This window comes from Pseudonaja textilis, chromosome 2 (genome assembly GCF_049901715.1).
Source record: "Pseudonaja textilis isolate UNSWEBS1 chromosome 2, rPseTex1.2, whole genome shotgun sequence".
Lineage (NCBI taxonomy): Eukaryota > Metazoa > Chordata > Lepidosauria > Squamata > Elapidae > Pseudonaja > Pseudonaja textilis.
In genome coordinates this window covers 197919193-197943506 of record NC_141991.1, presented here as the reverse complement: position 1 = coordinate 197943506, position 24314 = coordinate 197919193, and the positions used below count along the sequence as shown (strand labels likewise).

Below are 24314 nucleotides of genomic sequence, written 5' to 3'. Positions count from 1 at the left end.
GTATTCATAACTATGTTTATACTTATACCTGTTATCTAACAATTGCTTGACAAAATAAAATAAAATATTTCTTGTTGCCATCTAGTGCATAGAAAGAATGTGTGTAAATTTTGGCTGCCACCATCCTTCTCTAAATCTCTTTATTTTTTTAGTGAGAAAGGTTTACGGGGGGAATGTTTGAATTGAAGTTTCCATCCGACTCAACTTTGGAATATCCTACGGAGTTGTCATCTGTTCTGGTCTGTTTCACTTTTCTTGTGTGTTTCTAGATAATGTTACCCTCGATAAAGCTGCCCCATAAGATCATATCAAAACAGCATTTGCAAAACAGCAAGCTGAGTTACATATTAAGCAGTTTTAACAGCTGAACCAATGACGCAATTAGGGAATTTTAGACTCCTGTCTTAATGGATTTATGCCCCCATCTTTTCTTTAGTTGGTGGAGCATATTACCTCATTTACTTGCAGATTGTGGCAAGTTACTTCAGCATTTTTGGCAGCCCTCCTGCTTATTCTGCTGGATCGGGCCTTCTACGGCTGTCTTAAAATTCTGCAGTCGAAGCAGATTTAAATGGCTTTTGGACTTTCAGTAAATTAATTTTTGTAAAATCCAACCTGCATAGGTCTAACTTAACTTCCACAACAGGCCTCGTAAAACTTTAACGGCACCCTTGGGGTTTTGGGTTTTTTTTTTTTTTAAGAAAAAGGTGTGTCTTTTCAATTAAAGGTGTTTCCTGGTTTGGATTTAGGTGACTGCCTATGGTTCATTGGCAGACTGAAGAGCAAATTACTAAGCTAGAGTTTACGACTCACAAACACAGTGAAATAATTAAGATTAAATGTACTTTTCTGCCTTGAGCACCACTGATTACTGTAATGTGGTTACTAGGAGAGGCACCCCAAAGTACCACTTAATGCTTGCTATTGAGGGCTTGGTGCCCAGAGCAAATGACCTATTTCCCTTGTGGGCAAGCTCAGCCACAAACAATCCATGCTATGTGTCAAAATCTACCCTCTGGACTTTAGTAACATTTTGGTTATTATTCAACCATTTATTTAAGTGTGTGTTGTAAGTCCATATACTGACTTTTCAAACTTTTTTTTAGCTTGCCAAATGTTGCATTGCAGAAAAGTCTTCCTCCCTCCTCCTCCTCCTCCTCCTCCTCCTCCTCCTCCTCTTCTCCTCTTCTCCTCCTCCTCTTCTTCTTCTTCTTCTTCTTCTTCTCTCTTCTCCTCTTCTTCTTCTTCTTCTTCTTCTTCTTCTTCTTCTTCTTCTTCTTCTTCTTCTTCTCCTCCTCCTCCTCTTCTCTTCTCTTCTTCTTCTTCCTCTCCTCCTCCTCCTCCTCCTCCTCCTCCTCCCATCCACCTCCTCCTCCTCCTTCGAGTATGTTGACTGTTTTCTTTACAAAGTCAGGCAAAGCACTGGAGTTGTTTTTGCTCCAAAAGTATGAGGCTGTTTCACTTGCCAAATCAGTGCATTGCTGGTTCTTAAAAAAAAACCAAAAAAAACAGGAAAAATATCATAATACCAGTTAGGAACATATTAGTACAACATTAATTATGAAGTGGAATGTGTCAGCATTAAATGAGTTACGATCTGGCAGAGGCCTGTAAACTATAATCAGATATTTAATAAACTCTAGACTTGTAGCTGCAAAGACTCCTGGATGTTTGCCACCTTTTATTAGAGTGGCGCCCAGCGATGCTGTGCAGTGAAGGGTCTGTCAGCATTTCCATTATAAAATCCACTTTTAAAGTTCTTGGTAACTTTCCTTCTTGGGATTCACATCAAGCCAAAACTTGACATCCAGATACTTTAGAAACCTTCTCTTTGATGTAGAAATCTTCCTTACAGTTACTCCTGGTATCGTTTTCATCTAAGCAAGGAGGAAGGAATGTCCGGCCTAATTGAATGGCCAGTGGATTCTCTCTCTACTCAAAAGAAGTAGACCTGGGTAACAGCTTGGTTTTCATGGAACCAGAAGTGAAGGAACTCCATTAAATTCAAATATCTGTTTTGTAATTTAAATAACATGTGGTTTGTGTGTGTCTGTGTGTGTTACTTATTAGTTTCTTTTTGATAAAGGATAAAGAAGAATTTTCAGGCTGCTTCCCCTATTATTCACACACATACACACACACACACACACACACACACACACACACACCCCATAAAGCACTTGTCTGAACTGGTATAGGGCCTCCTGCTTGAGCAGTGGTTGGACTAGAAGACCTCTAAGGTCCCTTCCAGCTTTATTCTGGTTGATTGATTGATATGTTTCATACTGTAGTGACCAGGGATTAATTTGCTACACACACACTCACACACCCCTACTGTGGATAATACCTATAGCAGTGCCATTCTTCTTGCTTTTCATAGATAACTGCATCAAGTAAAATTGAGGCTTTGTGCATCTGAACTGGAAGAAAATAAGCAAGGAAATTCTTGGTAAAGATAGTAAGGAGAGGGAACAAATGATGAAGTTGTGCTTTTTATCTGGAAATATCGGGAGGGAGGGGAATTAAGGTTTATGTTTGTGTTGGGGTCTGTTTAGGACTGCAGAATCTCCAGCAATCTGAAGAAACAGACTTGGTCTGGCAAAAGACAGTCACTCATATTGCACTCACTTTAGAAATTAAGAATAGAAGTGAACATCTGTTTTAGTAGCTGCCTATGACATGCAGGCAGATCTGGGCTAACACTTTAAAAGCATATTGGTGCCAGTGCAAAAAATAAGGCCCCATTTACTAGCTTTAGCATGTGCCTGCAGCCATGTTTAAATATCTGCCTTTAAATCAACATTTGCAATACATTAAATGTAACTTTTATCTTAATTTGCTCAAAGGAAAGGGACAGATTCTTAACGGCATGCCAGTGTTATGTTTTATGAACAATCCCAGTCTAAATTATATTAAGTCCCTTTAAGATTGGCTAAAGTTTTCCTTCCTTATCTAGAAACTGGTAGGTTCCTTTGTCTGTTGTAATAGATTTGCTTGGCCTGCTGTATGAAAATTTAAACTCTTTTAAATTAGAAGCAAATACCATCAGTGTAATTTTAAAGTATAATACTAAAGAAGAATGTTCTCCATGTTTTTTTTTTAAAATACAGAGGATAGATATTAAACATATGCTGTCAAAAGTACTTTATGAAAGATTATTTTATTGTTTTTAATAGAATTGCAATTACCATAGTTAAAAAGTTATTACTCTGTTGATTTTTCCAGGACAGATCCCCATGGCACTATTTATTTGTTTGTTTGTTTGTTTGTTTATTTAATTCACTCCATGGTATGACCCCTTCATAGAGGAGATTTTAGGAAGCTTTATTATTCTTATTGCTTTTCAATTCTTTTAAAATTAAGAGTTCGGGATTCTCCTTTACAATGAGATGACCAATGAAGCTCAGTGCACAGAAGGAATCCAAGTTTGTATTTCCAGCTTGTTCGTTAGCGAATTCTGTACTCTGAATGGTTGACAAGAACAGTACAAGGTTCTGATGAGTTGTCTAACAGGCCCTGGGAACAAGGCCATCAGAAGAGAGCTGTTATATCAGAGAATCACATCATTATAAAAATATTGTTTGGTTTGGAAGAAAAGGGAAACCTGAAATAGAGACTCAAAGTAACTCCACCTGAACTATGCTAGGTATAATGTTAGATGTTAGATTAGCCTTGTTGGTTGGCTTATGGTTGTTGCTCCTTATTGACAGAAAGATGGAAAGATCTCTATACATGTCATATTGAATTGGTTTGCAGTTTCTTTTTCTTTTTTAATTATTTATTTATTGGACTTTGTCTAACAAAAATGAGAACAAGAATAAGATAATAAAAATACAATGACAGGGATGATAGGCACATTAATGCACTTATGCATGCCCCCTCTACTGACCACTTAAGTAATTGGGGTGCTAAAATAGCTTGTTACTCATTTATCAATCCTTTCTGCTTTCTTTCCATTTCATTCTCTCAGGCAATCTATCCCCATCTTATAGAGTGGATTAGGACAGTGACAGAACACACTGTTCTGGCCCAAACCCTTTTCCAATAAAACAAACACAAACCAAAGGGTACAGAAACCTTTTAATGATTCTTACGAATCCCCAGTTAAAAGGCTGCTGCAAACTAATTAACTTTGATAAGCACAAGCCTCCCCAAAACTGTGCGAGGCTGCCAAGAATAACATATAAGGTTGCCTAGAGATATTTTACAACACAAGAGTCTTCAAATACCAACTTAAGATGCTGCAATGTCTAGGAGGCTCGAGGTTCAAAACTTCTTTGCTTCCTATAAAGAATGTCCGATTCACAGCTGGCTTTTATTTTCTTGAAGGAGGGGCCATTACCTTGCAGCCTTATTCCCGAGTCACACGTGCTGCTGCAGCTGCTCTTTCCTGCGAGCTGCCCTGCGTGCACACACATTTGGCACAGGCTCCTCGGGAACCTCCTCATCACTGCTGCCAGTCTCCACGAACTCTGAAGGCAGCAGTCCACTCCCTAATGGTCCTGGCCTCTCATCTGAGTCCTCGCTCTCCTCAGCTGTCCGCATCTGCTGCTGGCTAACCACAATACACAACTTGTTTCATGAGCTAAATAGTAAAGTAGAATAGGATGTTTTTTTTTTTTTAAGATTAAAAATATGAAATAATAACTAATCAATCAGTGATTTATTGCTATTCCTGAAGTTCTAATTTGGGAAGAAAATTATATTTTCTATGATCATTTATAGTATACTGTTATTTTTATTCAGGTATGGGTCTAAAGAAGGGATGGGAAGCTATGGCCCTTTTATGACGTGTTGACTTCCACTCCTAAAATTTCTGAGCCATGCTGGAATTCTGGGAGTTGAAGTCCACAGTCATAAACCTCACGTCTGGTCTAAAGCAAAGAATCATGTTTTATTTTAAGGGTAATTGTGTGCTGAGCACTTTGACAACCTCAAGTGTTTTATTGAATAACTCAATAACGGAGTTGGAAGGGACTTTGGAAGTGTAATTGTCCACCTTTATGCTACTTTGATTACTACTTTATATTAATCATTTAATAGAAGTACACAATATATTTATATATTATTTGAAGGGTTATCAGAAAATATAAAACAATCTTGCTATATATATTCTCCTTCATTACTCATCATCTTATGCTGTTTTGGTATTCACATGGAAAGTCAATATCATGACCGAGACGCTACCTGTGTGAAATTAAAAGCATTTGCAGAACTTCATCATCTGTTTTCCATCATGCTGTTTGGAATGGAAAGTTATATTTTAAGGGCATTATTTATAACCTGGCAAGACTTTATTCTCCCTTTGAAGTGAAGAGTCTGGTGGAATAAATGTGCAAGGTTGGCCAATTTGATGAAATGTTTTTGAAGGTGCTATTTGATCTCCTGAAACTACCTTTTTCTCAGCATGTCGTTGAGTTGGGATTGTAAAATTATTCTAGGAGAAAATGAAACCATTCTGAACCTCGTGATCAGAATACGGAATTATAGGACAATTAAAGTTTTTGTTGTTATTTTTCATGAGAGTTTGTTCTTTGGCAGAGAAGATTGCTAATCTAAACATGGTTCCATTGGGAGTAGAAACTCTTCTATACAAATATTCTTTTTAATAATTTCTGAAAAAGACTACATCCAATATCAACTCCACATTTCAGGAGGGCCCACAAATAGGACATCTCAATGAACCCATTTTTCTTCTTTGTACCTATTATTGCTGCATTTTCTTATTCCCTCTATTGGTTTAAAAGTATCCTAGCGGAGGACAATATTTGCAGAAATTACTCCTCTTCTTTATTGCTCAACGAAATTCCCTTCATTGAAAAAGCGTGATGGACTTGGAACATCACGAAGAAGAATGTACATCTGGCAGGGACTCCTACACAAGAATTAGGTTTGACTCAGAAATTTGACCTTTCTGAAGAATGGACACCAACTCGATGGCATATAATCAATCAACAAATGCTTTACAATGTCGGCCTTTGATCTGATAAAGAGCCTGAAGGGTGTTATTATATTGAATTTTTGTCTGTGGATCTGGGTGTATCTACATAGGACCAGAACATTTAAGAATCTGAATTTTATTAGAATGAGGCTTATCAACTAAAGCAACACTAATGAAGTTCAAGAGGACTTAACATTATGATCAACAGTAATTTGGTTCTTTTCCTGCTATTGTAAAAGAAAAATGTGCTCTGAAGTACAAGCTCTGATGTTCTCTGATTAAATGCCTAAGAACCATGGGATTTTTCAAATTTCTGCTTCGGGTGTTATATGGCTCAAGAGGCTGAAATACTGCCTTAGATTCCCCTTCCACCTCCTTTTGCTGAAGATTCAATATTTGGAGAAGAACATTTCTGAACTATATTCATATGTATAGAAGATATATATCAGCCTTGTACAGTGGTGGGATTCAAATAATTTAACATCCAGTTCGCCCAGGTTTAGGTTGGCTGTTGTGGGAGGTGTGGCCTATCCCGGTCTTCCAGCTCCACCACACATGCAGGATGAGCCTCCTGTGATGGCCAACCTAACCCTGGGTGAACCGGTTGTTAAAGTACCCTCCCTTTATTAAAATGGATCCTGGGCACTGGGCTGCAATGGAGAAACGGGAAATGGAGCGGCTGGCACAAGTGAAGGAGGAGGAGCAGGGAGAAGAAAGAGGAAAAGCAGACTTCTTCTTCCCTTATGCCAGCTGCTCCATTGCCCATTTCTCCATTGCAGTGCAGTGCCCGGGATCCAGTTTGAGAGTGGGGTGGGGTAGGGTCTAGTTTAACAACCGGTTCACTTGAACCAGTGAGAACTGGCTGAATCCCACCCCTGACCTTGTAGCTGCTTCACTGCATTTCAATCCTTACAGAACAGAAGGGAGAATGATATTCTGTTGTTATTTTTGCTGTATGTCTGAGCTCTGAAAACGCCGGTAGATTTGCCTTGGGTCTAGCCTGTTTTGCATATTGCTGTAAATCTTTTGGCATTATTCCACAACAAAAATAATTATTCTGAAATACCAAATTGTATGGACCAAATGATTTTCAAAAAGTTTAAACTTTAGTATGCTCAGAAATTGGTAACATTTATTTCAGTGGCAGCTGTCACATTCCGTGTACAGAGCACCAAGGAACCACAAGCAACACAGTTTATGTTTAAAGTGTTTTATACTGGAAAGCTTGGAAACCTGGCACTGAGTGACACACAAACAAAGTCAGCATTACCCACAGCCTTTCCACGGCATCTCAAATCCCCTTGCGCATGCGAACAGCCTTCAGCTACATCTAAGCCGACACTCGGCAGCTGGTCTGCTCTCCGTGCTTCAGCTGATTGGTGTTTTGCTTCCCAGCCGATTAGCTCCAATGCCCAGCTGCTTTGCCACATGCGGATCAGTGTCGCACCTTCATCTGGTGCCCTGCGGCCAGCTGATCGATTTGCTATGGGCCTCCCAACTGATCAGTGTGGCTGAGCCATTTGCTGCCTTCCAGCTGATCAGTACAGCTGCTCCATTTGCCGCCTCCCAGCTGATCAGCGCGGCTCCCAGTCACACCCCTGCAGCCTCCCTTTCCCAAATGGCAACCCTGAGACAGATTGCTGGAGGCTTGCTGTTTCGGGGTTTGACAGCAGCTTTGCCAAAAATCCTTCCAAAAATTCTCCAGAGTTTGCCTTTGCCAAAACATTTTGGAATGTATTAGTATATGATTTGTGTTTTTTTTAAATTTTCCCAGATTAGTAAAACCTGCAGAGGAAATAGCTCAAGAAAATGAATGTGTACAACATACACCTGAGTTTTGGAGATTACACAATGATTTCCTGTAAGCAAAATACGCCAAATTCTTTAAAGAGTAAGAGTGAAGCTTTATTTGCATGGCCTTATTCACATCACTCTTAAAAATCCAAAATGCAGCAATACAGTTTTTAAAATCATTCATTCAAATGCAGTCTTGGCCAACATACTATAAACTCTATCCCCATTCTAGAGAACTGTCAGGATTCCAGAATAGCGACTATTGGCCCCATCTAATTTTTCCCCTTCTCTAAAATGGAAATCTTGGCTCAAAATTAGCTACTACTTCAAAGACAAAGTATGGTGGGAAATGATTGGCAGCTAGTCCCAGCCAATCAGAACTATTCAAACAATGTGATTCCAAACAACCACCACCAGCAGATAGATCTGTTATGTCCCTGGAACTTGCAAGAGTTCCCACTCAGGTCTGCTCACGCTGCGGGGGCGTTTGCTGTCCCTCATTGGCTGGTTTCCCCCAGCAGCCGGCTATAAAAGCAGGCTGCGGGGTTCGACCAGTCGCTGATCGCTGCGAGCCAGTTCCAAGCTTGGCAAGCACGTTCAGTCCTTTATTTCCTAAATAAAGTATTGTTGCATCCATGCCCTGGTTCAGCCTCTCATTGCTCAACTACAACACTGGCGACGAGGATGGGATGGCTACCAGAGGCAAAATGCAACCGCTGAATCACTAGCTGCTGATCCACAGCCAGAGAGAACGATCAGCAGGCAACGAGAGCGAACGCTGATCCGCAGCCAGAGAGAGCGGTCAGCGAACAAGTGAGAGTGAGAAAGCGTCTGTAGCCGTTAGTTAGCCAGCTACAGGGAAAGTGTAGCGCTGCGAGCCGCAGCCGCTCAAAACAAAAGGGCGCGAAATTCAAATGGCTGTCGTTTGAATTTCTATACAGAACACAACGCAGTGCTGTGTTCTTTTGAAATCACTGACGCCAACGCAGGCGCCAAATTCAAAGCACTGCCAAACAGCCGTTGCCGCTTACCGTGTGTAAACCCAGAGAGAGAGCGGGAGGCGCGGAGCCCCCCCCCAGAGCTGTAATCACTTGCCTGTCTAGGCACAAGAGTTTTTTTCTTGCCTCCATTGTTGTCCCAGAGAGATTCCATAGCAGTTAGCCACTAGATTCTCAACATGAATTCCAACCCAGTCTTCCCATCATTCAAGCCGGATGAGGAGAAATGGGAGTCATACAAGAATCGCTTTAACCATTACATCGACGCCATTGGGCTGGCTGATGCAGGGGAGCACCGAAAAAAATCATATTTCCTGATCTACTGCGGAGCCATCGTCTTTGATACTGCCACAGCACTCGTGGCTCCACGTGAGTTAAAAAAACGTCCCCTGGACAGAACTGTTAGAAATCCTTACTAACCACTATTCTCCTAGACCCTCACAGATTGCCAGGCGGTTCACCTTCCGTATGAGGAAACAATCAGACAAAGAAACTATCAACCAGTACATGGCTGCCCTCAGGACTGCAGCACTCCATTGTGGGTTTGGGAGCTACCTGGATGACATGCTCCTCGATCAGCTAGTCTGTGGGGTCAAGGATCTTCACCTCCAAAGGCGCCTACTCGCTAGAAAGGACCTCAACCTCGCTCAAGCCGTCGAGGAAGCCCTGGCAGCGGAGCTGGCAGCACACTCAGCCACCGAGATCCAAGGTCCTGTTTCCAAACAAATTGCAGTTTCCGTCCACTCTGAAGAGGTGGTCATCGAGGAGGACCCCAGTGATGTGGCCGACATCCACCGCCTCGCCCACACCAGACACCCGCAGGTAGGAGCCAAGCAAGAAAGCATCAGTCCATCCAAGCACATCACCCTGTGCCTATCCTGTGGTGGATCTCACCTGAGGACCACCTGCAAATTCAAGGGAGCCACCTGCAACAATTGTCACAAAAAGGGGCACATCGCCAGAGTCTGTCAAGCCGCTCACAACTCGGCACAAAGGGTCCCTTCCTTTTCACATTCTGGACCCCAAAGGCAAGTATTGAACTGTCGCACCCGCCACCATGCTAAGTACGCTTGCCATACCATTAGTAAAATCTCTCTCTCCGTTTTATTAGAAGGTAAACCTTGCCGCATGGAGGTTGACACGGGGTCAGCGCTCTCAATTATCTCTTGGAGCACCCTCAAGAAACTACAACCCAGTCTATCCAGAAACCGGCTCCAGAAGTGCCAGCTTAGCCTGAAGGACTACCAGGGGAAGGACATTCCTGTAATCGGCAGAGGCAAGTTTCTTGTTAATTTTAAAACTTTCAAAGGCCACCTACCTCTAGTGGTAGTTAGCAGCAACCTCCCTACACTTTTGGGGCTTGATTGGTTCCCCCACCTTGGCCTAGGGTTAACAGGAGTCCATGCTGTCTCAACCTCTGACACTGACTCCTTATTCATTGACTACTCAGACGTATTCAGCAATGAGCTGGGGTGTTATAACGGTACCCCTATCTCATTCTCAGTCGACCCCCAAGCAGTCCCAATCCAGTTGAAACCTCGTAGAGTTCCATTCGCTATTCGGCCTAAATTGGATGCGGAACTGGATAAATTATTAAAACAAGGGGTCATTGAGCCAACAGATTTCGCCAAATGGGAGACGCCCATTGTCACACCCCTCAAAAAAGACGGTAGCCTGAGAATTTGTTCAGACTACAAAACCACAATTAACCGTTTTTTACAAGTTAGCGCTTACCCAGTACCCGTCATCCAACATCTTTTACACACTTTTGAACCTGGCAACATTTTTGCCAAATTGGACATGTCTCAAGCGTATCAACAGTTCCCTGTTGACAATCAAACAGCCGAACTTCAAACCATTGTCACCCACAGGGGTGCCTTCCGGTGCAAGCGTCTCCAATTTGGCGTAAGTGTTGCTCCAGGCATTTTCCAATCCCTCATGGAGAGGATATTGCAGGGCCTCCCTGGGGTAGTACCCTACTTCGACGACATTTTGGTCTCAGCCAGGGACAGACCCCAACTCTTCCAGAGAGTTCGAGCAGTGCTAGAGAGGTTCAGACAGCATGGCCTCAAGTTAAAAAGGGAAAAATGTGCCATTGCCACTAGACAGGTGGACTTTCTGGGTTATAAAATTGACGCCTCAGGCATTCACCCCCTGGAGTCCAAGGTTAAGGCAATTCACGAGGCACCCACACCAACCTCCAAAGCAGAACTGCAGGCCTTTTTGGGATTATTGAATTTTTACGCATCATTCCTGCCCCACAAAGCATCAGTGGCAGAACCCCTGCACAGACTTTTGGATAAAAAATCATCTTGGCACTGGGGATACAAGGAAGACACCGCTTTTCGCGCAGTCAAGTCACTACTCACTTCAGAGGCAGTCCTTATTCAATTTGACCCCAACCTTCCATTAGTACTGGCAGCTGACGCATCCCCTTTTGGAATTGGGGCAGTGTTAAGCCACAGGCTCCCCAATGGCTCCGAGGCTCCCATCGCTTTCTTTTCCAGGACGCTCTCTGCCACAGAGCGCAATTACAGTCAAATCGACAAGGAAGCTTTAGCAGCTGTCGCAGCAGTGAAGAAATTTCATGAATTTCTTTTTGGCCACTTTTTCGAGCTAGTCACGGATCACAAGCCTCTCCTGGGTCTCCTAGCAGGAGACAAACAGACTCCCCAAGTGCTGTCCCCCAGGATGACGAGGTGGACCCTTTTCCTAGCAGCGTACTCGTATAAACTCATACATCGTCCAGGAAAAACATTATCCCACGCAGACGCCCTCAGCCGCTGCCCCCTGCCTGCTCCAGCTGAAGACCCTGCCCCGGTCCACGCCATCTTCGAGGTCACCCAGCTCGACCTTCCCATCACTGCCCTTGACATCGCCTCCAAATCCAAGGCAGACAAAACGATCGCCCAGGTACTGGACTGGGTGGGGAGGGGGTGGCCGGGAAATAATATTGAAACCAAATTCATGCCTTTTAAGACCCGTCAACAGGAGTTATCGAGCTTGCAGGGCTGTTTGCTGTGGGGCACCCGGGTGGTCATCCCGACCTCACTTCGCACCCAAGTCTTGGAGGCATTACACGAGGGCCACCCTGGCATCGTCAGGATGAAGGCGTTGGCACGCAGCTACGTCTGGTGGCCAGGCCTCGACGATGACATCATCAGATGGGTAAGCTCTTGCCATCCCTGCCAAGAATCACGACCATCCCCTCCAATCGCCTCCCCCACAAAGTGGGAAAGCGCCAGCGCACCTTGGTCCAGGATCCACATTGACTTGGTGGGCCCGATTCACGGCAAAATGTTTTTGGTGGTCGTGGATTCTTACTCAAAGTGGATTGATGTGGCCCAACTATCCACGACCACCACACAAGCAGTTACTAAGGTGTTGACCCGCCTGTTCGTAACACACGGGTTACCGGACTCTATTGTTTCCGACAATGGCCCCCAGTTTGCCTCAGCCGAGTTCAGTCGTTTCGCTGCTAACCTGGGCATCCGCCACATCTTCACGGCTCCCTTTCATCCTGCCAGCAACGGGTTGGCAGAGAGAGCCGTTAGGACCACTAAAGAAGCATTAGCAAGGTTCAGCAAGGAAGACTGGCACCACAGACTCTCCCGTTTCTTGCTGAGCCAGCGCTCAACCCCATGCACAGTCACCAATAAATCACCGGCTGAACTCCTGATGGGTAGACGCCTGCGAACAGTGCTGGACAGGCTTCACCCTAATTACTGCCCTGACTCTCCCCTCGCTTCAACGTCGGGGGTTAGACATTTTGTCTTACAGGAACCTGTGTTCGCGAGGAACTACGCTGGAGACCCCTTATGGATCCCAGGAGAGGTCGTGACCATCACCGGCCCCAGGTCGTACCGAGTCAGACTGGAGGATGGCCGCATCTGGAAAAGGCACCTGGACCAGCTACGGAGGCGCCACGGTACCTACACCAACGTTGACGCTTGGGCGCAGATCAGTCCAAGACCGATGCATCAACCACACATCAACGCCAGCACCGGTGACCCGACACCACCTCCAGCCGAGCCGGGGAGTCTAGACATGGACCGAGACCGTCTTATGACCGACCAACCCGAATCAGCAGACGAAGACGCATCTCCATCGACCAGCTCTACGACTCCCGAGCCAACGCAGACCGATGAGCAAGTTCGCGATGTCCCACCGGTCCAACCTGCCACCACAGACTCTGAGTTACTTGACAACCCACCTGAATTGCGCCGTTCAGGGTGCCAGCACAGACCACCCGCCTATTTAAATGACTATGCGTGTTCGCATCTGGGGGGAAGGGGTGTTATGTCCCTGGAACTTGCAAGAGTTCCCACTCAGGTCCGCTCACGCTGCGGGGGCGTTTGCTGTCCCTCATTGGCTGGTTTCCCCCAGCAGCCGGCTATAAAAGCAGGCTGCGGGGTTCGACCAGTCGCTGATCGCTGCGAGCCAGTTCCAAGCTTGGCAAGCACGTTCAGTCCTTTATTTCCTAAATAAAGTATTGTTGCATCCATGCCCTGGTTCAGCCTCTCATTGCTCAACTACAACAAGATCAGATTCTGGACTAAACTTAAATAACTTTAGATTTTGACAACTACTGAAGGTTTGCTTCTTTTAAAGGAGACAGAAGTTCATTCTTCCGTAAGAATATCCTAAAGTCCACAGATTGTTTTAATAGGAAGGAACTTAACGATTTGAAAATAAAATACAGGGGGAACAAAAACAGAGTTTTATCCATCCATTCAGAAAACCATTAGCATTTCAGATTTTAAATCTTAAGTCTTCAACTATGTTAATAGCTCTGAATAAGAGCTATTTTTTTATAGGGTTCTCCTCTTTAAAACTTTGAGGAAGATAGATAAATACGATAGGTTGATTTTCGTGCTTGAAACTTAGCTGGTGAGTTATTGGGATAAAATTTGCCTGGTTCTTCATAAATAGATTAAGATTTGAAAAAGGGTTTCAATTAGGAAGAACAGGAAGAACAGAAAACTGCCAAATCCCTTTCTGAACATACTTGTTTAGGATGTTATTGTTATTTTTTTTGACAAGGTATCATTTATGTACAGTCTAAATCAAATACTTAATCCAACCTGACAGCCATCCGAAACAGCTACATCGCTTCTAAGCGTTCTGTTATTAAAGTACTTGTCTTGCCAAGAAAGGGATGAAAATTATTTCCTATCTCTCTGTTTCATCCTTCTCTAATGGAAAAAAAAGCCTTTCCCAATAAAAGTAATACAAATGCTACAAGACTTGGGAAATGTGCTGAAGATATTATAATGAAATTGGCAAACCTGAGCAGAATTGATCCCATACTTTTAAGCAACCAAAGTTAACCTGAATTCTCAGGGCATAGAAATTCTCTTTGTTTCTATTTAAAAAAAATTCCTCCTAGAATTATTGTCTAAATGTATCATAATTCACTTGCTATACCCCCTTGTTCTTTGTTTTTAATACTTTCCCTCGGCAGATGTTGCTGTTTCCAATTAGGACTGTAGCCCCTGCCCCTGATTGTTAATAACTATTTTGCCTTAAGACATATCTCATTTGCTAACTGGAAAAGGCAGCCTAATGGTGCCTACATATTGTTTGGAGTGCATTGGTGAAGCAAACTCCCAGGGCCTGTAATCTCTGGAATGCTTGACACCTTCTTAGGTCAGTAATTGAGTATGTTGGAATTTGCTAGAGCAACAGGTCCAAGCCTGACTTTGGGTCTCTTTGAGATATAGACCCTAAGGGTCAGGAAAATAATTGCTTTTGAGGGGACAAAAAGAGGAGGAAGGCTGCAATTTTCCATCGGCATCTGAGACTTATAGTGCTGTGAACCACTTGAAAGACAAATCTTGCCACATATGGTGTGTGTGTGTGTGTGTGTGTGTGTGTGTGAAGGTGGGCATGTGGTGTTTCTTCACAGCGTTACCACTGAACTAATGATCATTATATTAGTCTTCTCATCAGAATGTCACAAGTATGAGAGAGGCAAATACAGATGGAATTTAAAGAAAAAAAATCACAGCATATTTTTACGAAGTTCCTAAAGCACACTACTATAATTTAGTTTATTAGAATCATACTTGGAAGGTGGCTTTTAGATTCATCTGATCTGATTCTTTTCTCGGTGCAGGGATCCAAACTAAAAAATCCCTGACAGACATCTGCTCATTGCTTTAATGCATTCCGAAAAGGGAGCCCATCATTACTTCTCTAGGTAATTGATTTCACGATTGAACTGCTCTTACTTGTATAGCAGTTTTTCCATAGCATTTGGCCAAAAAATGCCTTCCTGTAACTGTAGTTGCAGAATACCTCTTCAAATCTTATTTTGCTAGACATCTTTCCAGGTGTTTAAACAAAACTATCGTATTGCCACTGAATACTTTCTTCTCAAGTCTAAGATCTTTCAAGCATTAAGTTTCTTCAAGCACTAAGTTTCATCATTTGTTACCCTTTTCTTAATGTGTTCTTTTTTTAGTAATCCCTCTTAAAATGTGGAGCCAGGATTGGATGCAATACTCAAAGGGAATCTGATCATCCCAGAATAATGCAAAAGTACTTCTTTCCATTATTGGGAAACTATATTTCTATTAAAGTAGTTTAAAATTATATTTGCTTATATTTATTTGCAGCTGCCTTCACTGCTAATTTACATTCAGTTTGCAATGTATTCCTTTTCCAAGGCCTGTTTTATTATTGGAAAGCCAGTATCCTACACTACATGCAATATCTGTGAATTTTATGGTTTTCTACATGAAATACTTCATATTTATCTCTGCTAAATTTCATTCTGGTATTTTCAACTCCTTTCTGAAGACTAATAGAACCAATAGTCATGCCTTCTACCCCATATTTATTGTAACAAACAGCTGGCAAGATGGTGAGGAAGAACAGGGAAAAAAAGTCTGAACCATTCAATTCTTCTTTCTCATGGGTCTTTTATAAAGAGTAATCCAATATGTCAGAAGCCACATTGGGAGGAGGAGTGCAGAAAAGAAATACAGGTCAAACTATATAAGAAATTGGTAAGAGAATACCTAGCTGCTTTGAATGAATTCAGATCTTCAGGGCCAGAGGAATTACAGCTCAAGGTGATAAAGGAACTGGTGAATATGTTCTCAGAAACACTTACTGTGATATTTGAGAATTCCTGAAGTATAAGAGAATTGCAGGAAGATTGAAGAAGTGCTAACATTGGTTCACTCCTCCCCTCAATTTATGGGAATTGGGGAGCAGTTTGCCTGAGTCACACACACACACATTCTTTATGCTTGTGCACTTAAAATATATTTTTCCTTTGTAGTTTTGATAACAGATCTGCTCTGTCCCTCTCAAGGTAATCTCTCTTACTCTATCTTTTTTTTTTGACAAAATTATCAAATTAGCAGACCAAAGGAATGTAATTAATGTAGTAGACTTAAATTCTAATACAGTAAGGTGTTTGATAAAATTGATCATAGTCTCTTTGATAAAATGGAACAATGTGGAATGGATACATTTATTGTTAGTAAGCAATAATACCCAGCACATAGACTTTAATAGACTGTTTATTGAGGTTTATGCCACATCAATAAGAATGGAAAGAATGGAAGAATGAATTGTTTTCCTCTTCTTATTGTGTCTGAAGATTGCTGCCTGGCAGCTTTATTTAAGATAACCTATCCTTTTCTGGGTAGAACTGGATTGGAAGATCACCCGACTGTGGTGAGGATTTTTCATAGCATATGTTGGGATCATTTTAGCTCAGACCACTTAGGTTTAGATGCTAGCTAGCTATGCAGGTCTTATGAAGTTGATTGAGGTACAATCTGACTGGTCATCTGGGAAGCATTTAATCCTGTTGGTCCTAAGATAGTAGACAGCTGTGAGTATTTCTATATGCATTTAAATCAATAATCTTCCTGCTTTCTGAAGGTCTTTTAGAAGATGGCATGTGGTTGGATCAAAGTATTGGTGAACTCTTCTTCGAGGCACAAAGTGATCCTGTCTGTGCTTGAGCAGGAATTATTGTTTTGCTAAGAAGCTATTGCTAGATTCAAATGTGCTGGGTAATTTCAGGCATGTCTCCAACCCTTCCTCTTTAGGAAAATTGCTGAGAAGATTGTCAGGGCTCTGGATTAAGCAGATTAACAGAATCCCCTCCAGGCAGATTTCAAACACGGTACAGTAAAAAGACAGCAGCGATCATGCTTGTTAATGACATGAGTTGGGAACAGCATGGAGGTGGTGCACCCATCTTGGCCCTCTTATCTCTCCCTAACTTTTGATGCCATCAATCACGGTATACTTTGGTTGTGACTGGAAAGCATAGCGTTGAAATGGTTTTTTTTCTCTCTGGAGTTCTCCTGCCTGAACTGCCTTTCGCACCCATGGCTCAAAGGGCCTCCAACTTGTGTGCCAGTTGCATTCATTATTGGATCAGGACAGCTTGGACACTCATTCCTTGGCTTTTGATCACTCAAAAGCTGAAACTCTTCCAAAATGCAACGACATAGGTAGTTATGGGGGAACCTCAGTGTCATGTCCCATTTTGTAAGATGCACTTGTATGTTGAATGCAATTCAAGATGCTGGTTTTCATAAATAAAGCCATCCACAATTTGTGGCTGTGTTACTTTTGCAGTTAGGCAATGTCATCTGATAGGACTCAGGAAACATGCCTTCTCAGTTACTATCCCCATTCTTTGGAACCGCATTCCTGCATGGCTCTGGCTCTGTCTGCCTTTTAAAAAGGATTAAAAACATGGTTCTTCCACTGGTTACCTGATTGGTATGAACCAATGAGATACACTTTTCTCGGCATTTAAAAAATTATTTGTTTATATTTTGCATGAATCTGTTGCTGCATATTGCTGATAATACACCACCCTGAGTTACGCACCTTGTGAGTGGCTATTTAATAATAATTTAAAAAGCAGCTCAATTGTGATGACAAAGGTAAGATTCTGAATGTAATCGATAGGTGATAGATGAAATAGGTGATACTTGGCTGAGCAATAGTATTTGCACTTGTGAGGAGTGGCCAGATGTCTTGATAGATCAGGGGTCCCCAAAGTTGGCAACTTTTAAGACTTGTGGACTTCAACTTCCAGAATTCCTCAGCCAGCTATGCTGCCTGAGGAATTCTGGGAGTTGAAGTTCACTAGTCTTAAAGTTGTCAAGTTTGGAGACCTCTGTGATAGATCATAAATTAAGCATGAGCCAATAGTGTGCTGCAGTTGCCAAACCACCCAATGAAAATTTGTGATTATAGTGTTGGTATCCCAGGAAGTGATAATCCCACTCCATGACAAATGGGTGAGTCTACACCTGAAATACTGTGTCTAGTAAAAAGGATGCTGAGGAACAGGACAGATTACAGTGAAAACCAACAAAGGCATTGAAGAACCTGGAGGTTAATCCTATGAGGAACAGTCAAAGGGATGAGATGTATTTAACTTAAAGAAACACAGAGTAAAGAGAGATTTGGTAGCTACCATGGCGAGAAGAATATGGATTTATTCTATATAGTAGGACAGATGCCAACATGTACAAGCTTTACAGAGAGATAACTCAACCCAAAATAAGGAAAAATTTCCTGACATCTATCAAGCAGGAAAACTGCCTGTCTCCTGGAGACATGGGTGTTTTATCACTAGAGAAATTAAAGCTATTTGGGGATTTTCTATAATGAGTAGCATAGAAATACTGATCATAAATTAATAAATAAGGCTAGGTTGAGTATTGGTGATGGATTCAGCTTTGGTAGACTTTCTCTTCTCCTCTGCCCACTGACAGTTTTATCCCTTATGCATCTCAATAAAATATAACATCAGGGCTGTTTAGTCATACATATACATGTAAAGAGATCAGAAGCTGATTTAGAGCCCTGACCTCTACCAACATAGGTAACATAGTGATGTCACATGTACTTTATTATCTTCCTACTACTGTTCAGACAAGTGTTTCATCTTACTTAGATGCGGAGGTTTATCTTACAGGATTCAAACAGAATAGAAAATCAGCATAGCTTTCTCTATTCTGGGCTATTAATTATATTCATCATTAGGAGAAAAATAGCAGCAGTTAGTGAGTAAAGAAAAGAAAGGCCCATGGGTCAATCAGTATTAAATTTGGCATGTATATCTGCCCTTCATACCTTTCCATTCTCATGATTGCAACACAGCTGAAGAATACATAATAAATGTATCACCATCTCTATATCTGGTCTTCACTGCTTCACTTCAACAACACCACCATATGGAATTATTTAAGTAAACCAAAGAGGCCAACTTTCTAAACCTTTGTTTCTAGAGAGATGTCACTTTATTTTACTTTCACAGCCAAGACCAAAACAGCAACAGGCCTCCATGCCTTCAAGCAAGTATATTTGTTCTGCTCAGTAAGAGACTTTTGACGGCTCCATGTAAGGACAGAGAGCATTTTTATATAATTCTGGATCCAATCCTTCACACATCATGCAGCCTAGCCAAAAATGCTCTTCAAGTTCATCTTCTTCCCTTTTTTAGACCTAAAAAGCATCCTTGGCAGGGTTTATCTAGCTTTTTACTTAAATGAGAATCAGGCTTAGATTACTATAATTTCTATCATATTGACCCTTTGAAGTCAGTAGTCTGGGTTTCATTCAACTAGCCCTTAGGTGAGACTTCAATATTTTTCTTCTTCCAAGATAACATGGATTTGATTAGATTCTTTTTTGTGCTCTTTTGTTCGGAATTGTTTTTCATTAATGCTAAATTGACAGTTTTTTAAACATCAGACTGTAAGTCTGGCTAAGACATTTCACAGGTTGAAGTAAAGAGTAAGATGAGGCCACCTTCTCCTATGTACAGAGATTTCCAAATTCAACACTGGCAAAGAGGTTTGTTCTTTTCTGGTCCTTTAGAATGAGGCATCATTATCCTTTATCTCCTCCCAGATTTTGCCTGATAATTTGGACAGTCCTACAGATAGAATATTGCTTTGAAGATACAAACAAAGAAAAACACAGTTTATCAAGATGGGCCCTTACTTTCTGTCTTTCTCATTTGCTTTTTACTGAATTAGTAGTATAATAAAACTTAGATTTTCATAACTGAAAACCAGTATTTTTTTTCAGATCCATCACATAAATTAACAGAATAACAGTGTCTTCTAGTCCAACCGTCTGCTAAATCAGGAAACACTATACCATTTCAGAGAAATGGTATAAAAAGCTCCACTGTTGGAGCACCCACAACTTCTGGAGGCAAATTGTTCCACTTTTGAATTGTCCTAACAATCAGGACATTTCTCCTAGTTCAAGGTTGGTTCTCTCCTTGATTAGTTTTCATCCACTGCATCTTGTCTTGGCTTCAGGTGCTTTGGAGAATAGCTTGACCTCCTTATCTTTGTGGCAGCTCCTTAGATATTGGAATATGTCACCCTTAGTCCTTCTTTGCATTAAACTAGACGTACCAAATTCCTGAAACTATTCTTCGTTTGTTTTAGGTTCCAGTCCCCTAATCACCTTTGTTGCTCTTCTCTGCACTCTTTCTAGAGTCTCAATATCTTTTTTATACTGTGGAGACAAAAACTGGATGCTATATTCCAACTGTGGCCTTACCAAGGCATTATAAAGTGGTATTTACACTTCACATGACCTTGATTCTGTCCCTCTATTAATGCAGCCTAGGGTTGCCTTGGCTTTTTTGGCAACTGCAGCACACTGCTGGCTCATATTTAAATGATTGTCCACTGGGACTCCAACATCCCTCTTGCAGTTACTACTATTAAGCCAGGTACTTGAGTGATACAACACACTATGCTGAGCCAAATTAGTGTTACATTTCAGTGAAGTGAATAGGCTCCAGAACCCAAAAGCAAACTAAAATATTAACTTAGCTTTAAAATTGCACATTAACCATTTAAAGCTTGCCTAAATAATCTTTAAAACCTAACAAAAAATTTCTATTGAAAAATAATTCAAGGAAATGTTTCAAAACTTAGGGAAAACATAACATAATGCAATTTGAGGAAATCTGAAACAATCTTTGTTCTCCCATCATTCATTTCTACACTGCTTTGAATTTCATGATACTCAGTCCCTGCATTTATCAAGGAAGATATATGATAGTGCTTAATTCAATAGATCTCATCCCCTTTGACAATTAAAGGGCATTATTGCCAGATACTATGGCAGGAAAGTACAAAACATGCCAGTGATGGTTTCTAGAACTGTGACTTCATTTCTGCACTCAGCCAATTGAAAGATCCACTTATTAGTAAGAAGTTGAACAGAGTTTTCATACATCTGTCACACTTGCTTAAATATAAGTTCTTGGGGAAGATTATTTCTATGAACAGTTGCTCAAAAGTCAGTTTTTCTGCTGCCAAGTTCAAGGTTGCATTATTTGGAACATACACTTGATTACTTCAGAGTACAACCTGAAGTGTCCAAGTTATTTTGGGGTTGCTAAAACAGTGACAAATATATAAAGGAAATCCATGTGTTTATCTTTGGGAAGGAAACTAGTACCATATGTTCCCCACATACACCTCATTTTTGTGTCTAGCTTTCTGGTCAGGCAATATCACATTGGGATATCATGGAATAGGGGGTAAAATCAACAATCTGCTTTTGTTTAAAAACTCTTTCAAAGACCACATTGTGATGACCTGTTCAAAAGCCATCAAAGTTCATTCCGAGTGGCTAATTGTGAAGTTCAGGCATAGAAGACTTTTTTTAATGCAGTTTTTTCTTAAGGTTAGACTTAGAGTGCATGCATAGCACTTTTGGGGTCTTTCGGTATATTAGAAGCTGCTGTCTATCTCTGGGTGACAAGAACAAGTCTTCTTATAAAAGGAAGTTTCCAGGAATACCCTCCAATTCTCAAAATTACAATCCGTTAAAATGTCCACATTTGGAGAGAGGGTAAAGACATTTTTTTTCTGCAGTTGAATTTTGTTTTAGTTTACAGCAGAAGCTAAGATTATCTTTTACATTTAAAAATCAGGTGAAGTATTAGTATTGTTTTACAAAGCCTTACTGAGACCACACTTGTAATACTGTGTCCAGTTTTGGTCACCACAATATAAAAAGATGTTGATACTCTGGAAAGAGTGCAGAGAAGAGCAACAAGGATGATTAAGGGGCTGGAAGCTAAAACATATGATAAACAGTTGCAGGAATTAGATATGTCTAGTCTAGTGAAAAGAAGGACAAGGGGTGACATGATAGTATTGTTCCAATATTTGAGGGGCTGCCACCAAGAAGAGGAGGGTCAACCTATTTTTCAAAGCACCAGAAGGCAAGACAAGGAACAGTGGATGGAAACTAATCAAGGAGAGAAGCAACCTAGAACTAAGGAGAAATGTCCTAATAGTGAGAACAATCAACCAGTGGAATGGCTTCCCTTCAGAAGTTGTGGGTGCCCCGTTGCTGGAGGTTTTAAGAAGAGACTGTACAGCCATTTATCTGAAATGGTATAGGGTGTCCTGCTCAAGCAGGGGATTGGACTAGAACACCTACAAGATCCCTTCCAGCTCTATTCTTTTATGTTCTACAGTATATTCTAAGCACAGATTGTGAGACCCTGCAGGGAGGGAGCAAGGAAGGGGAATGACTTGTATCAGATGTTGAGATGCAAATACCCAGTGGTGGCAATCTTATGAGTTGTTATTTTGGCATTATCCCAATTTTCTGCAAATGAAGCTATATTTTAAACAGACAGTATGTGAAAGGTAGACGTTCATTCTTCAAAGTAAGGGTGCACAGTTTTTCTTGGTGTGCTGCAGTTCTATAGTCTGGAAGTAGTCACGAAAAGAGTGAACTACATTGTAGTAAATATAAAAGTGAATAGAATTACATTAAATTAATTAAGTAGTGCATGCCGGCTTAATGTACTAAATAATGTTTCTCCTTTTAAGAGAGACTTTGGAGTTACATTCAAGGCTTCCAAGGATTATATGTGATTTGCAGTTTTATTTTGTTCACCTATGCTATTATTGTTGGTCACATAGTCAGCTACAATTTAATCTGCTTATTGAGTCCTTCCTGAGGACCTAGGATGGCAGATTTCATTGTTTGATGGTGTTAAAGATATTGTTACAGATTATTATTTTTATATAATAACTGTCCTTTAAAGCAATTACATGTGTAAGAATTAAGCCAGTTTATATCCTGGCTGAATAAGACAAACTAAGAGATGTAGGATTATTACACCACTTCCAATAGACCTACTTATAATCAGACTAATGGATAGCAATACTCAATTTGGTGTACACCAAATTTGTTAATTTGCAACTCCTATGAATCTCAGCTAATATGTCTAGTTAACACATCTGATAAAAACCGAGGATCGATGTTATATAAAGCTACTCCCCTCAGAAGCAAAAATTCCAGATGACCACTAGATGTCAACGAAGTGTTGGTTTGTGTTGGTGGATGGGCCTTTCCTGCCACCTAATGATCATCCATATTTTTTGCAATCCAGACTCAGAAGTCCTATGTTAATGGCAATTGGCCCAGATATAAATATGCTCACCTATTTTCAATGTAAGGATGATTTATTCTAGCAGCCCATCACATCCTCTTTCTGGATAAGATGATGGTAGAACATGGAAATTCAAGAAGTCATAGCCTCATAACATCTGGGGAACACAAAATTGAAGAAGATTGGTTTATTCATGTCATAACTTACAATTTGTCTCATGCTGAATGCCTTAGAGCTGAAATTCTACAACATAATCCAGTCTAAGAAAAATATGTTGAAACTTGTTGGAATTAACTAATATAGTGATGTCCAGGATGTATTATTTTAAAGTAGTTTTTGCTATTTGTTTAAGCAATGTAGATTTACAAAGAAGGCATTCATCAGTTACACATCCCCATTGGAACAGCTTCTTTATCCCAACTGGTTTATATAAATCAAAAGAACAAAGATCAACATATCCATGGCAGCTTTCACCTTGCCAGAAGTCCTGTTGAAATCCCAGTGAGTACAGATAAAAAGATATCCCTCAATTAGATAAAATAAAGCCAGAGTTATAGATATATTATATAAATTACAGTAGTATTGCATCCAAGTTGTTCTGAAAAAAAACTATGGAAACAGGAGTCTAAATCTAAGAGTGGAACTTTACTCCAATCACAATTAAAGTATAGGAAAATATTCCAAAGGCTTTTTCATGTAGAAAATTACCTTTCAGGAAGAAAGCTGGAATCAGATTAATAATATATGCGGGAAAGAGTACTTTCTCTCCATCTAGTAGATTTTTTCCCATACATGGTCCCAAATAAGGAATTAAACTTCAGTTGGACAATAGATGCTCAGATCTGTTCAAGAATGGAGCAGGTTGGTCAAGAGATGACAGTTTTTTCTTTCTAGGATGGGTACAAATGGAGATTAATGGTCAACTTTTGGAGATAATGGATTCTTGCATTAAAGTTAGAGAAGACAATTTCCAAGATCCCTTCTAAGACTCTAGGATTCCATGTTGCAGAGATAAACATCCATCTCAAATTCATATTGACATTTGAATATGATTTATTTGGGGGGTGGGGGGAATGAAGGGAAGAATTTCATTAATGCTCAATATTTTTTCCTTCTGTTGTTCATCCCTGATTCTTGGAGA

The 24314-nt window shown here is 40.9% G+C and overlaps 1 long non-coding RNA gene across 1 annotated transcript; it reads right to left on the bottom strand.

The window, feature by feature from the left end:
• Window positions 1–1366: 1366 nt before the first annotated feature.
• On the bottom strand, window positions 1367–24053 carry LOC148127308 (uncharacterized). The gene is made up of 3 exons (XR_015741491.1): window positions 23882–24053; window positions 23225–23330; window positions 1367–1487 (listed from the first exon to the last, which is right to left on the bottom strand). It is a non-coding gene; the product is annotated as an uncharacterized LOC148127308 (long non-coding RNA).
• Window positions 24054–24314: the final 261 nt, after the last annotated feature.